Here is a 15,559-nt window from a genome sequence, read left to right on the forward strand (position 1 = left end):
ACAACTAAAATAAAGGCTAGTATGCTTCGCATCCTGGGCTTAACCTTACCTAAGCCACAGCCATTTTTTTTCTGTGTAACACTAGAACTCCTCACCTTAGGCTGCTCCTTCTTCATGTTGGGCGGATAGTGAGGAAAAATACTGGGCACTGCAGCTTGCTTGAGCATGCGTCTCTTTGTGTTGTGGCGGAAGTCACTTTCCAAAAAATGAAGGCTGCATATGGCCGAATAATCTGAATTCGAACTTATCTCCCAGTTCTTTCTTGCAATAACTTGCAGCCATCATTCCTGTACCTCAATGTTCGCTGGTATGTTGTGAAAGGACACTCCATAGTCTTCCTTTTGCTGTCTCAACGTACAAAACGGTACACAACAGCCGCGCATACTGACGTGTAAAATGTCACAGGAACATCACCGTTGCCGCAAACAGACGGATCTTCATCTACTGCTGCCAGAAACCTACAGGTTAAAACTGTCGTCTGCAACTTGGCGGAGGAGATAATTGTGGCCGTGGTAAGACTCATAATAACAATTTATTTCAACATTACTTTTTATTTCATGCAGAGATTACTTGTTTTGTTGTCATTGCGAAAACTTCTAATAACCTTTGTAGTTCCTGCTCACAGTCGACACAAGCGCAGCTCGAAATGTCTACAAGCGGGTAAAATGGTGGAGCCGCCAAGTGGCATCTCGAGACAAAATCGAGAGAGTAATGGAAGAGGGCACAGTAGACGCCACAGCGTTCATGTGGCAGGCGGAGAAAAAAAAATAAAGGAGGCACTGGTGGAAACATTTATAACTTGAGTTCCTTTTTTTTTTGGTACCTATGTTTATTTGTGATGTTTTGAATGAAAAGCACTGAACCCAACAAAGGCTCTTGACTTAAAAACAAGGATGAAACAAGGACATGTTGCCATTGCACTGAATTAAACTGCACACGCGTTCAATGCATAAAAAAATAAATGCAATGTAGCACACTGCAGTAGACAAAGCAAACTTGAGCCGCCATAAAATGCAGTAGGGGTAAAAGAGTTAAGCAAAAACTTTGTAATGCCGTATTTACAAGAATGTATGTGTTGAACTCGGTTGATGTATGTGTTGAACTGTGTTGGACTGTTGAATATATGTGTTGAAATAACCTTAATTTGGTCAACCCATGCCTTTCCAGAAAAACGCAAAACTTGGAACAAGACCCTTCTTTATTTACCATAAGCTCGGCTACTTGCTCTCACTAGTAAGTGCCATAAGCTGCAGAACTGCCGGGAAATCAACCTCGAATGCATCGCACGCATCCTAACACCCTCACCATTTGTGCCGTCAAGTATGTTGGACATGCAGCACTTTTTCTTAAAGTCAGTTTGGATAATCTCCGGACTGACCTTACGTCATGCACGGCAAAGGGACTTCATTAGCTTGGTACTATTGCTAGCATTCTTTGCGAATATAGGTTGAGATTCTTTGGTCGAGAATATAGGTTGATAGTTCATTTTACGTAACATTTCTGGGGAGAAGAAATGTCGACCTGTATTCGAATACGGTAACTTGAATTGAAACTGTGCTAGGGAGAGAACTAGCCAGTGCACGCAATCCATGCAGGCAGGCTTAGGTATGACATTAGGTCAGGCAGGTTTAAACTAAAACAGAATTAAAACTTGCTACTGTACATGCAAGTGTGGCAGTTAGTAAGGATTCTTCCTCCCTTGTGCGTCTGTGACACTTGCTATTTGAGAAGTTTCTGGTTCTTTCTGTAGTCAAGGAAGGCAAATTGGGAAACAATCTAGCCAAATTTCCATTCGACGGCCTGTTGCACATGGCTCATTGCATAATTGAAAGCCTGCTGTGAAGTTGTGAGGAAGGCACCACTACAAGGTTTCATCAGAGTGGCCTCAAAGGGTATGCAGTGTCACTGTACACCATGAAAGCATCCCTGCCGATGAGCCTCTCAAGCTTTCCGTATGCCTGACTGTCATGAAATATGCCTGTAAGAAAGAGTAGCTACACTGTAAATATGAAACAACTAAATTTCAATGCATATTTGTAGTTTCATCTGTGCATCATCAATGACAATGTAGCACAAAATGTGAAGAAAGCAGCTGTTAAGCTCTTTAGCCATGTCCAAGAGCCTGTGCAAAATCAACATAAATACCACTCAGGAACAAAGGTTTGTGTTGTCTTTTTCGATCCCCCTTGTATCTGTGCATGCACACCTGCCATTTAGTAACACAAATCTCTATCAACATGCTCAGCTTACTTTCGTTGGTGTTATAGCATGCACTGCTGGTACTATGTGTAACTGTTGCAGTACGTAACAACACATGTGGCTTGTTTTGGCTATGTTATGTTTCTCAAACAGGCCTGCTGCATGCAAAATAGACAAGGCAAAGTGTAACCTTCGTGAAAGCAACATAGGGCAACTACATGCGGTTGCCTGGATGCATCTACTATTAAGTGCTGCAACATCTTAGACAGGTATCAATAAAAAAAAGCTAGTCAAATATATGAGGCACACACCATTCATAAGAAGCATACATGTGTGTTAGCACTCTGTCAATTTTACATTATGAGTATGAGGTATATGTATATAATCGTGTTTCTTTCTTGGTCTGATATTCGCTGCTTGGGAAGTCAATGTATGCTATGCCAAAACATTGTTGCACCTGTGCAAGAAAAATGCAATGAATGGTGGCTGTGTCGAAACAAGAAAAAACAATGCTAGCAACAGCTGCTCTTGCCACTCTGCAGCTCGCCATTGTGACTAAAGTGAAAGTCCCCTACACTCGCAAGAATATGCGAAATGCTTTCTAATTGATGAGTAATCATGTCAGTTTCTTTGCCTTCCATGTTGGATGCTGTTTTCTCTAGACAGTTGGCCACAATTCTTTATGATGTGTACATCCACGGTGATACATCCAGGCACATCTAAGCAAGGCAAATCGTGAAGTGAAGGAGGAACAAAGTGTGTTCGATATGGCTGTGCAGGAGCACCATCTTGCACTGATGTTAATTTGCATTGACTTGAGCAGACTCTAAATTGTTTAGCATTTACTGAGCCAGAATAAGAATGCACATACACACAGTAGCATCCAAGGAGGCAGCTTACCTGCATCATGCCACCTACCAGGGTATGGCTATCAAGGTGGCATATAATTCTATTAGTGCACAAAAGGGACTGATACATTAAGCAGTGCACCCTTTTGTGCTCCTAAAAATATGCTTGCTTGTTCCTTTTTGAGTAGCATATGGGCCGAGCAGTCCTGTCCACGAACACCCAACAATTAGGGAGTCGTGCCCCTTTATTTCCGTTGGCTTGCAGCTAGGGAAAAAATAATATAAGCACACTGCCCTACTGAAAGTACGTATATATCATTCTTAAATTATGGCTGCACCTGTTTCGTCACAAACTTCGAATGATTATCGACACAGAAATGCAATGCATACCACATGCCATTATCTTTAGTTGACTCTTCGTTGGTATAATGGCATTATGTTTTCAGTTGCTTTGTTGATGATTGAATAGAAAAAAATTTGTTGCCTGGTCAGTTTGTGACATTTCTTTAGCGTTTCACAGGAGCATGTAAACATTCATGCGATCACTTTAAATCTGTTTTGAGAGTTCTTAAGAAGAGATGCTACTCGAAATTTTTTTTTTAATTTCTTGACCTAGAACTTTGAAATTTTGGGTATTAGTAGAGTTTGCAATGCCAATTTCAAAACTGTAATTGGTTTTCTTGTAGCTACAATAGTTCGAGTTCCAACAACTTTGATAACAGAATGTAGTTTTTGTGCACACTTTTTAGCTTATTAAAAATTTCCACACAGAATCCCATTATAGCTAATTTTGCTGCACGTGAAAAGTGTATTGCTGAAAAAAACCCCTAATGGGTGAATAACATGCTACCTCTCTTTTAAAAAAAATCGAGAGTACCAAATTTATATTTTACATCTCCCCCATCAGCATTCCAAATTGCGAAACAAAAAAATCTGTAATGTATATTGCAACTTTATGTAGATATCAGCACTCTAGAGTGTTTGAAGACGCTCTGTGCAAAATTTCGTTAAGATAGGACAATTTTAAGTGCATGAAAGTTTGTGCACCGCATGTCAGAATCGCCTCAAAATGCAAATTGAGGAAAATGCATTTGAAAGTTGTAAACATGTTTATTCTTCAATATACAGTGGGATTTGCATGAAACTTTGTGACAGGATAGAACAATGCACCCTTTCTACAGTCAGTGCCTTTAAAACGTCCAGCACCATAGGTTCGTCCTCGGCACTGGAGAATGGAGTCATCAAGGCACGCTCTCTTTGCCACGTGGTGACGAGCCCTTGCCTCAGCTGTCTTGCATGCAGACATTCTTTGAATTCTTCTGTGGTCACGGGATTGGCCCAAGGTGATCAGTTCATCAGGTGGCAGTACACCAAGCTCTTGAAGGATGTGTTCAAAGCTTGAATGTCCCTTGTTAAACCATAACACAGCCATTGCGGCTGCAGTTTCCACTGCTGTCCGAGATGCAAACTTAATCTTCGGACAGAGAAGCCAGATTTTGCTGTTCAATGATTCTGCAGCATTTTGTGTCTTTCCTTGTAGACAGCGAACCAACAGTTTTTCAGCCGTGAAGCACTTATATATAGGAAGCACAGCCAACCCCTGAGTCTTCGTGAGGATTGGAGTGTGGTCCGGTATAGGCTCCCCAAGAGCTTCAGCTCACCTGTGTTTGCACCAGGCGGTCACCCCTTCTGGACAGTATCTGTGGCTTCCTGTGGTGTTGCTGGATGATGAGTGAAAGTATGAGGCCCAGATAGCATGATACATCTTCAGGGGATCACCCCTGTTGGTGTTTATAGCAACGCGATAATAGTTCTGCAGCTTCTAAATTATGCCACCTTTTAACTTCTCTCCACGTGGAAGTCATGTTGGAAGCTTCCTATGTGCAGTGCCTAGACGCTTGGCTACGTGATTTCTGCATTCCTCCTTGTCCACAACTAGTTCACCATACACCTTGGCCTCAGCAACAGTGGTGTATGCTTTGCTAACCCCATCACTGAGGAACTTGATGAGGCATAATGGTATGATGGCGTCCTCCATATATGCAAATCTGCCTCAGTCTCCATAGCATGAGAGGAGCACTCTGTTTCACAAATGGGACTGTGAAATGCCTGCCATATTTCCTCCTCAGTACCCAAATCTTGGTGTCGGCTACAGGAAAGAAAAATGATTGCAATATCAAGCACACAGCCCCGTTCATTCCTTTTGCCAGGGGAGTTGTCTACAAGTTGCCGTTATCCTGTGGCGCATTATACATTGGCCAAACCAGACGATGCATAAATGGAAGATTAGGAGAACGCCGACAATTACTCGGTGGAGGTTCCCTTGATAACCTCCATAAACATTGCGGCACATGTAGCACAAATGATAAGAAAAAGAAGATCCAATGCAAACCGCTCCTTTACAAAGCAAAAATTCCATGCAGACATAGAGATCAACTCATGCATGAGCTCATTGAAGCCTTTCATAAGCATATCAATGGAGATAAGTGTGTCAGTCAGACTTTCTTCCGGTTCTCTAACAGGGAATTTCGCTTTTTGGCCAACTCACATGAGCTAAACATGATGTTCATGATGACAGCCTTGTTTTGTTGTTTCGGTTTTCCTATTTATTCATGCATGTGATTGAATAAACATCAGTTGTGAGTTAGCACTCGTCCCTGTTTTCCTTGGCTTGCCCTCGTGTCTCTGCACAATCTTTTGCATTTCAACCAACTAGACAAACTCACTGCTCCTTGTAAACAGCTCATGATAAAGTGAGTTATGCATTTGAGAATGCGATAGTTTTTTAGCCACCCCTGACTTTGTTTGGATATCGAAATGGTTTGCCTTATGCACTCAGTTGTGAAGCAGGCAATATGAAGCTTTGAAAACATTGCTACATTAAGTTGAGTTCAAACTTACACAAGCTGGGCTTGCACTTTCTGAATTATCCTGTGGTGACGGGCAAGGAATGCTTGGTGGGACATAATGTGGATTGAGAGTAGGGAGTCCTGAAAAAAAACAGCATGGGAATGTCACACTCATCAAGTGTAGTTTTTTTTGCCTGGAAATAAAAACAATCGCTGTAACTTGTTTAATTCACATCACAAGTGAAATTAGTGGCTAACAACTGATTCACCAATAAAAAGAATGTTGCCCACTTTGCAGAAAATGAAAATGTACAAAACCAAGACCCTCCAAGCAACAAAATTTAGGTGGGTGTTTTCATTAATTAGTGTATAAGAAGCATCATATCCCATGGGTGCTAAGAATAAAATTTATTTGAGTACAAACCGCTCTAACCTAGCAGGCCAGGCAAGAAAGTGCATTGCACACCAACATTTGAGAACACTACCATTCTTTTCACACCATAATAAATTCATGCGTGAATTAAAGGAAGCCTTTAAATTGCATAACAAGTGACACATGCACTAGCACTCCCTCAGTAACCCTAACATGCGATCAAATTGATTTTCTTGATGCAACTTGATTTTACCTTGTGTATATTGTTTGGTGCTGATGTGCGAAACTTTGATTTAGGCTGTTGTATGTGTGTGTTTCACATGCCTGATTAGGATATCTGATGAAGCTGCATCGCGATTTTTTTTTTGCCTGTTTTCTTTTTATCTTGACCTCTTTTCATTTATAATTGCAGTTTTCCAAATAAACATTCAGTTGCAAGTGAACGCTTGTGTCATGCTGTTACCTTCTTCTATGTCATCTTCATCTTTAAGCACCTGTCTACAGCCCAATTCCTCACATTAAAACAAGTTACCACTTCACTTCATAACCACTTCAAGACAATTTGTCAATTAATATTTTGTAAAATGTGGCCTACTTGCTGCTCTTGCTGATGCCCGAAAGGCTCTCTCAGACGATGCCTGGCTCCTGGCTGGATCTGTGCTGTCCAGGCTCCACACAGGTAGGCACTGTGATGGTGCTGCCGTTTTCTTCATTTGTCACTGGGCTGGTCACCCCATTTCTGTTGCTTTGAAATATGAGATCACGGTCTTGGTAACATATTTCCCACGGTGTCATTTGGAGGCACACATTCTGTATGCAACCAAGGTGGGCAAATATATACAGCAGCCACTGAAATCATAGTAAAAGATTATAATAAGGGAAAGTAAACAGGAGTAAAAAGATTTTTCAACTTTAAATGTGCCATAGATCTGTACTCAGTTCGAATGAGTGTATGGGGTAAAGTTTTAATACCTTTTAAAGACTTCTACTGAAAAGTTACAATTGTATCATAGTAAGTTCTCATGAACGCACACACAGCGACACTTTTTGATCTTCACAGCTCTATTTCAAAAATTATAGCAATGGTCAAATGAATCCTGACATCACTAAGTGCATCTTGGGCTTAGCAAAGACTGGATAGCTGTCACAGTTATGCAACTAGGTAGCCAATGCTTAACAACTATCTGCTTAATTATTTTCATCTTCCTCAATTATTTTCAATGATTTTAACCTTCATGAAATATATTCTCTATTATTTTTAACTTTGATAACAGTAGTGCTAGAATACTAATCTATCTAACAGAACCTGTTATAGGTCTCAAAACATTCACAAGCACCCAGTTCTGGTACATGCTGAATAACATTGCAGAAAGAGTGGCAAAATATCAGGGAATTGATTGAAAAATATTCCAGAAGCATTGCACACAGGAAAGTTTTGCAGACTGGGTTAGTTTCGAACCAGCAAATCAACCGAATTAAATATTTTGCTTTTTCTCTGGGGAAATACTGGACACCACTACACGCATTTCAACTGCTCCTCTTCATTTTTTTTTCATTTTGCTTGAAAGCACCAGCTCAGTCCATGAGCGCGTCCACAACCATCGAGTAGCGGCCTCTGGAAATTCTGATTTGATCTAATAGCTCTACAAGAAAGTGCTGCAATAAAAGCATTTCCTCCCAGCTCTATAGATTAGACAGTCAAACGCAAAGCACAAGTTAGGTCACAGCTGCTGCACTTCGATACAACCAAAGTGCAGAAAACACTGGTGCCTAGCATATATATTTTAGTGCATGTTAAAAAAAATGAAGTGAGCAAAATTTATCTACCAAGGCATGTTTGGAGCCATTGTTTCTCTGGCAGCTAAAAGCCAAGTAATCCAAGGACTTTCAACGCATCCATACTAACAGCGACTGTGAGGCAGTCTGGCGTTTCGTCACAGCTGACAGCGAGCAGTGATGTTGATCAGACAGTAAAAGGGCACTATCGAACATGACACAAGGTGCCCCGCGAAGGAAAATGTTCTCCAGCTAAAATACCGCTCAACACATAAATGCTCACGGAATGCGCCTCTCGTTGAGACACGACATAATGCAAGTACCAAATATTCACTTACCAGTTGTACCCCAGAAGAAATCTTTGGGGACAAAGTGAGCACGGCACACCTTCGTTGTTTTCGTAACAGGCTTCCCAATGCGCAATTTCACTGTCCACTCCTTTTTCATGTGTTCATCGCAAGGAAACGAGTGAAGGCTTACCTCGCCTTTGACTGCACTGGGTGTGCACTCGGGCACACAGCACATTTTGTTGCTCTTGTGCGTCTTGCCCATTTCATCAAACACGTAACCCATTAAAACAGTGTCACTGCAAAAGGCAACCTGTGCCTTAGCTGCGTAGATCACTGCAGAGCTCTGAAATACCGCTCTAAAAAGGCAAAATTGCTCCAGCGCACCACACTAACTGAACACGGGCGATGCGGGCATCCCCTCATTAAGGCTTATGACGGTTGCCGCATGGCATCGCTACCATCTCTGAAAGTTGCGAATCGGCCTTTATGAGGCCTAGCAGCAGGCAAGTCGTGTTCTTCCACAGTTTCTTTGCGTTTCAGCCTACGTCGACACCCTTGGTACTTGTTCTTGCTTCGGTATTTCCGAGCTCGGAAATCACGCACCTACGAGTGATCTATTACGGACTAAAGGAAACATAGAAATGCACGGCAAGCGCTGACCATCGCAACCGCTCCGTGCCGTTGTCAGATGGGTAGAGGACTCGGCACCCGAAGGTGCCGCGTCCATGAGCTTACATATACACATCAACCCAACATCATCCAATACATTGACCCCGGCAGTCCCTCTCTACCTGGGCTGACTGGGCGGGGAGCTTCTAGAAGTTCGGGCCAACGGTCCTTCCCAGACAAGGGGGCTGTTGTGGGGCAGAGCCACTAAGCTACTGGACTCAACACACAAACAGCCATGTCGGTCTTACAGGACACAAGCCTGACTGACCCTCGAACTGCCTTGATGCAAAAGAGGTCAAGGCATACAATTATGGAGAGCTTGCATGAGATCCAGCCCATGCCACATTAGTAGTTCATGCAGCACGAAAGTACGAGTTTCCCTACTGAGCCAGCTCTGTCACGCACAAAGCTTCAAGGGGAGGGTAGGGAGTGGGGCACGTCCTCTGGGCAGCATGTGTGCCTGCCTTGGCCACTGTATCTTGAAAGCCATCTGCACCATGGACAAGGTCTGCCATGGGTCGGTGGGGAGGGGGGTTATAATCGGGGCCGTGTGGTCAGCTGCACGTGCCTGCTGGGGCCGCTGTGTCTTGAAAGCCATTTGCCACATCTACAGAGGCCATCGAGTGAAGGGAAACTGACAATCTCGACTCAATCTCATGTGCCAAATATGGAGAGGCTGCGAAGGAGGGATGTGGTCAGCTTCGAGTTCGCCCACAAGCGCATAGTTTCCATGGTCGCACGCGCCATGTTTTGAAAGGGATCTGCACATGGCTCATACTTTTGTGTGCACTGTGTTCTCGCCGCTCTTGCGTTGAAGTGATATACCGCACGAAGGTGACTTGTCTCACTGTTACTGCCGCACTTGCTCACATTAGCGTTTCGACGGCGACTGTTCGCGCTCATAGTGTGATGTGTTCATGTGGTGGAAAGAAGCACATATTTGTGACCTCAAGCTGCAGGGAATCACCAGAAGCCACCGACAGCCTTCAGGAGTGTAATTGCATCGGTGGAGCAGCTGGTCGCAAATGGCAAAATGAACTGCTTGGCACAGAGGGTTCAGGATACAGGTATGGTCGATGATCCAGATAGATAGTCGAAAAGAAAAGCGATCCACGGGTCATGACATTGTGCGGTGGCAAAGGAGTCGATGTCGAGAGATGACACGGAGTGTGCGGAAGTTGTTCGACAGGCTGAGTCTGGAGTTAAAGGTAAATGAGACGGCGTCTGAGTCTGTGTGCGCCCGCTGCATCCGCAACAGGCGCATACACTCAGATCGTACTCCTGGATGCGTAGTGCCCAACGGGCTAGGCGGCCAGTGGGATCTTTCAAGTTGGGAGCCAACAAAGCGGGTGGCGAGCCAACAAAGGGAACCATGAGGAGCTGTAGAGTGTTTCTTTTCCTCTGTGGGGTTAAGATGTGGCATTGAATAAAAGAGAATTTGCAAATACCAGCTAAGGCACCATTATTTTCTGGCAGAATGGATGTGCACAAGGCACTATTACAGAGGCCACACTAAAATTTCCTTGCACGCCCACTAATATTTTTGCGTGCACACCAATCTTTGTCTTTAATAATCGGAGCCAGCAAATTTGCCAGCGCTGCGCACATGTCAATGATTTTGCCAATGTGAGGAAGCAGATCAGCAGACAGTCTTCCTGACAATATCCTGAAAAGCTTCATGCACTGTATCCATTGCTCAACATGTATTCTTGCAGTTGCTGTCCTGTAGGTGCTCAGAACCTCACGCGTGAAAGGCTCATTTGGTCGTGCAAAGATTGGCATCTGAAATTCAACTCTCACTCCACAAGAGCACTCCTGATTTGAGGAAAGCCCTTGTCAACGAGCACGAGGTCCCCCGGCTAAAGCAAGTGCAGTATGCCACCATAAAGCCTTGACGCATAGCTTATGATGCCACTTAGCGTTATTCCTACAAGGAATTTCACAGTGTAGGTTCTTCTGTAGCTGGAATACATGAGCCCTTTCTCACGGACAGTGCTTGGTGCCGCGCAGGGCACTTCTTTGCGGTCAGTGACAACCCTGCAGTTTACATAGACGGGCTCGAAGCAGTCAGGCATCATCAGCTGTGTGGTTGACTGTGATGGCCAGTAAATTACTGGCCACATTTTTGCATGGAGAGTGTCAAGGATCAGCAGAAAATGCCTTGAACATGTGGTTCGGCGCAAACCAAAAAGTACTGCCAAGGACAAATAGGACAAGTTTAGTTTTAGTTTCATGAAAAAAATAAGCAATTTGTTTGAAGCATTTGTGGTTTCCTCTTTCCCCTTAACATTGAGTGCCTGAACTACAATGCCTTGCAGCTTTGCAAAAACACTCAGTGGAACCCCAGCAACACATTTTAGAATGTCTGAAGCTTATTCACTGGGGCAGGATGAAACACTGGCATAACCACGAAAGCCTGGGCTTGAGGTTAGTGTGGTCGACGTTCAGGGTCACATGATGCATCCTTGACGTCATACGATGTTCCCTATGATGCATCCTTGTTTTCTTTTCTTAGGGAAGGACAACCTAAAGCAGATGTTACCAAATGAACACACGAAACAGTCTTAAAGCCACTATTTGCCCAAACATTGCTGCAAGACTGAGAAAGACGTACTTTGGACAAGTTATATCAGTGTGACAAGACAGTGGATTCGGCGCAGCATGTAATACTTACGACAATGAATCAATGGCATACTAGAGTAATGGAGTGAAACTTAAAGAAACGGAAGTGTAGCCATGCCAGTAGAAAATTTTATGTTGAGATGAAATTAGGAAGTCTCTGGGTACAGATTGTAGTCTTGCTGCAAACATTCATTCAGCAGTCGACAGGATATAAGCTAGTGGTTGACTATGACAGTAGTAATTTATTCTTTTATTAAGCAGTTATTGCACCATGGGAAAATACTGACTACTGGAAATGATGCACTGAAAAGCTCATCGTACTAAAGTGACTAAAAAAGGTAGCTTCGCATCTAAACAAGCACATGTGAGATCATATGTTTACAAGCCACTACAGTAGGCTCCATCCTACCTGCATCTCAGCTTCACATTCTTTGAAACAACAAAAGAACTGGCTTGGCATGTCCACCTCCGAGAACCATGCGCAAGGGTCTGTGCGTTCCTACCTGCTCAAATTCAAAGCCACTGTAGGATTACCATCTTGCTATTTCTCCTTTCAACTTTGTTTTTGTACTGTGCAAAGCAACAGCAGCATAGCCATCACCTGTCCTATTTTGATCTCACACTGCAGGCACTACTGAAGAAATGTAGAGTAGAAATATGATCATGCATGGTTTGCCACACTTGCTTCTGAGGACTGGATATCAGTGTGAAGTGACCAGCAAAAATTGGAATGAAACTATATGGCCACAGAGAGAGTGAATGAACTTCAATGTTAAGGGGGGATGAGGGTCTTGAAAACTTTTTTTTTATTTCTTAACGTATCTTCCTGAAAATTCGCATGCAGATATATCTTTCAATGCTGATTCCAAATATATATTCAGATTTGATATATCTCATTTAGAAATGAAGATATCGCAAAATAACTGATCCCACATAGGTCTTTTGTTACGGGCCATTATGGTAATTTCTTAATTGAAAAAACTAGTTTTAAAGAATAGCTGTCATTTCCAAGGACCTACTGCACATCCTAAAGCTAAAGAAATTTTTAAAAAGTCATCATATAGGTCATGAATGAATATCAAAGTAGGAAGAAAAAAACAATGCAGGAGTAATTAGCTTACACCTGACCTAATTGCTAGTCTATTTGGTTTAATGAAAATGGAAAGCTTTAGGATGCAGCTGAGGTTTCACTGAAAAAAATGATACCTAATTCAATAAAATCAGTTGATGCAAACATTATGAAAAGTTCCGTAAGGCAAAGGCATTTGATCAAAAAAGCAAAGCTGAGAAAATTGCATTCAAAGTTTTGCTTACTCTGCCACTTTTGTTTACCTATCACATGGGAAAATTTAATGCTTTAGCATGCAGCCCAGTCATTACTGAACACAATAACACCAAACTCACAGAAATCTGTTCATGTAAAGATTGTGAAAACTTCTGTATTGCGTTGGCCTTTGACAAAAAAAAAAGCTCAAAAAGTCACCTGCTATTTTCTATGAATCTGCCACACATTCACAAAAGTCCTGGGCAGTAGTCCTGGGTTCTGTCAGGCTTGTGTTTCTTGGCCATCCTCTTCTTCACCTTTTCAGCGTTGGTGTGACTTTTATCAGACCTGCACAGCCTCTGTTTATCTTTCTCAAGGCTCCTACGAATGAGGCAGCTCCCAGGACTGTAACCAAGCTGTGCTGCAACAGCTCTGCTGGTTGCTGCCATTCCTTGGTTGAAGCGAGAAACTGCTTCTGCAACAGCTCTTTCAACAGCCAGCAAAGAGTCATGCGTGTTCTTGGAGCTTTGGCTCCAAATGACAGAGTGTAGGCACTCAATGGCGTTCTGTGTCATGCCATCTTTGCAGCGCTCCAAGAGGGCCTCGTCGCCCAGCCTTGCAAATATTGGCTCAAGAGCAGTGCGAACGTGGCCTGGCAGAGGGTTTTTGTGTGGTGACGGCTCCACTTTGTTCGCCAAAGCACGATTGAAGGCACACCACGAATCAACCCCTTGAGGACAGCAACTGTGGTCTGGGGCTTCATCTGTCGAGGTCATGTGCAACAGCGTGGCATGCACTGCCTTTTTCATGCCTGCAACGTCGTGGCTGTGGCTCCGCAAGGCATACCCATAGTAGTTTGTAATTTTCTTTATCTTATCTTGGGTGAGGTTGCCCTTTCCGCCAAGAGATTCTCCTTGTGCCTTCTTCTCCACCAAGTTGCGAAGAGCCGTCCCCATCCGCTTGTGGACATGGTTCAAGCAGTCTTTCTTTTCAATGGATATATATCCATACACTTCTCCTGAGGTCAATGCATGAAAGGTGCGGCTATCACCATCAGAAAGTATAGTTGTGTACCGCAACCCATTTTTTTCCAGAGACCTGTTGAACAAAATGATAGCTGCTTCAGTCTCCATCCGGCCGGCATTGCAGTCGATGTTTTTCATGCACTTGTGGTTCACAGCCCAGTCACCGTACCCATCATCACTGGGATCAGGTGCCCCTTGGCACCCACGACAGTACCTCGAGAGCACAACATGGTCCAGTACTAGGCCAGTGTATAGCTCTATGATGCAGCCTACTGCAATATTTGAATTGTGACCACGTGTCTTCCATGTGCCATCAAATATGACATCTACATTTCCTGGTGGATTCAGGAAGTTCTTGTACATGTCCTTCACCACTTTGACGCTTGCTGCTTCTGTAGCAGTAGCTACTGCCTGGCAAGCTTTCACCATGGTGTCCATATGCCCCCTGAAAGTCTTGTGGTGAAGTCCTCGGTGAGAGAGGTTCATGGTGGCACAAAAATCTGCTAGGGCAGTCGCTCCCTTGCCTATACTTTGAATTCCCTTCATTGCCCGCAAATTGACTTCAAAGGGCGTGATGTTGGATTTCCCGGGCACTCGTGGCGACGAGAAGTGCCGCTCGGCGAAATCGCAATTTGAGCATGTGAGCTCCAACTTCACTGCTAGGCCGTATTCTCTCTCACTGCACTTTGCGAGTTGGAGAGTGGTCATCCCACACTTGCTGCAGCTTGTGGACACAAACATCTTCTTTAGCACTGAGAGATCAACGATGATGTACTCTGTGCCGCGATCGTCATCTTCACTTGCTGTGCCGACGTTCATTAGCTCGAACTTGCGGGAAGTCGCGGACTGCTTCGCCAATGAAGTTTTAATGTTGTCTGCGTAATTTTCGCGCCCCGCGCACTCCGCCTCCGTGAAAAACACCGTGTCGAAGCGTTGAGCACGCGAGCTCGGTTCAGCCGCGTCCGTCGGCACCGAAGCGGCGTGCGGAAACGCCGAAGTCAACGTTAGGCTTAGGTCAGCCGGCTCAGCCGCTTCCGACGACACGGAATCCGAAGCGACTTGCAGCGTCTCAAAAGTTGGCATTTTCGACGGGCTTAGTCCAGGCGCATCCACCGGCACTGCACAGACTTGCGTTAACGAAGTTGACACTGATCGGCACTGTCCAGCCGCGTCCACAGGCGAAGCTAGCGTCGACGGGGTTTGTTCAGCCGCATCCACCGGCGAAGCTGTTGTTGGCGAGCTCAGTCCTGCCGCATCCACCAAGGGCACAGCAGCTTGCGGCATCACCGAAGCTGTAGTTCTCGACGATGTAGCGCTGTTCTTATTCCATGCGCGTCTCTTTTTGCCGACTGCTTTTCGCGTGCTTGCTTTCAAGCGCGCGTCTCGCACCATCGTGACACGCGGAACAAAGCCACCAGGCACGCAAAAGCAAGAAATTCGTGGTTAAAAGAAGCGACCCAATAGCCAAAATATCTAGAAGAACGATAAAGAAAAAGGCAGAACGAAAAATACTAGGAAACAAAGAGGAGCTCGAAAAATGACGTGCGTGCAGGCGAAAGCAGACGACGTGAAGGAGTCGGACAACGCGGCCGCGGAAGGCGAAGCATACGTCACGGCCAATCAGAGGGCTGCGCCTCGAGGAGG

The 15,559-nt window shown here is 44.3% G+C and overlaps 1 protein-coding gene across 3 annotated transcripts in view; it reads left to right on the plus strand.

Annotated features, from left to right (window-relative positions):
* The window catches only part of LOC135909050 (putative nuclease HARBI1), a 91,209-nt gene that overhangs the window by 56,735 nt on the left and 18,915 nt on the right, over positions 1–15,559 (plus strand). The window contains exons 1-4 of one of the 3 annotated variants that reach the window (XM_070533635.1): positions 96–512; positions 1,168–1,233; positions 6,195–6,241; positions 6,891–6,948. The exons of the other annotated variants lie outside the window; for them this stretch is intronic. The gene's annotated coding sequence lies outside the window, so the exon portion shown is untranslated. Of the gene's footprint in view, positions 1–95; positions 513–1,167; positions 1,234–6,194; positions 6,242–6,890; positions 6,949–15,559 lie in introns of those variants that run through there. 3 annotated transcript variants of the gene reach the window in all.

Source organism: Dermacentor albipictus, chromosome 2 (genome assembly GCF_038994185.2).
Source record: "Dermacentor albipictus isolate Rhodes 1998 colony chromosome 2, USDA_Dalb.pri_finalv2, whole genome shotgun sequence".
NCBI classification, from domain to species: Eukaryota; Metazoa; Arthropoda; class Arachnida; order Ixodida; family Ixodidae; genus Dermacentor; species Dermacentor albipictus.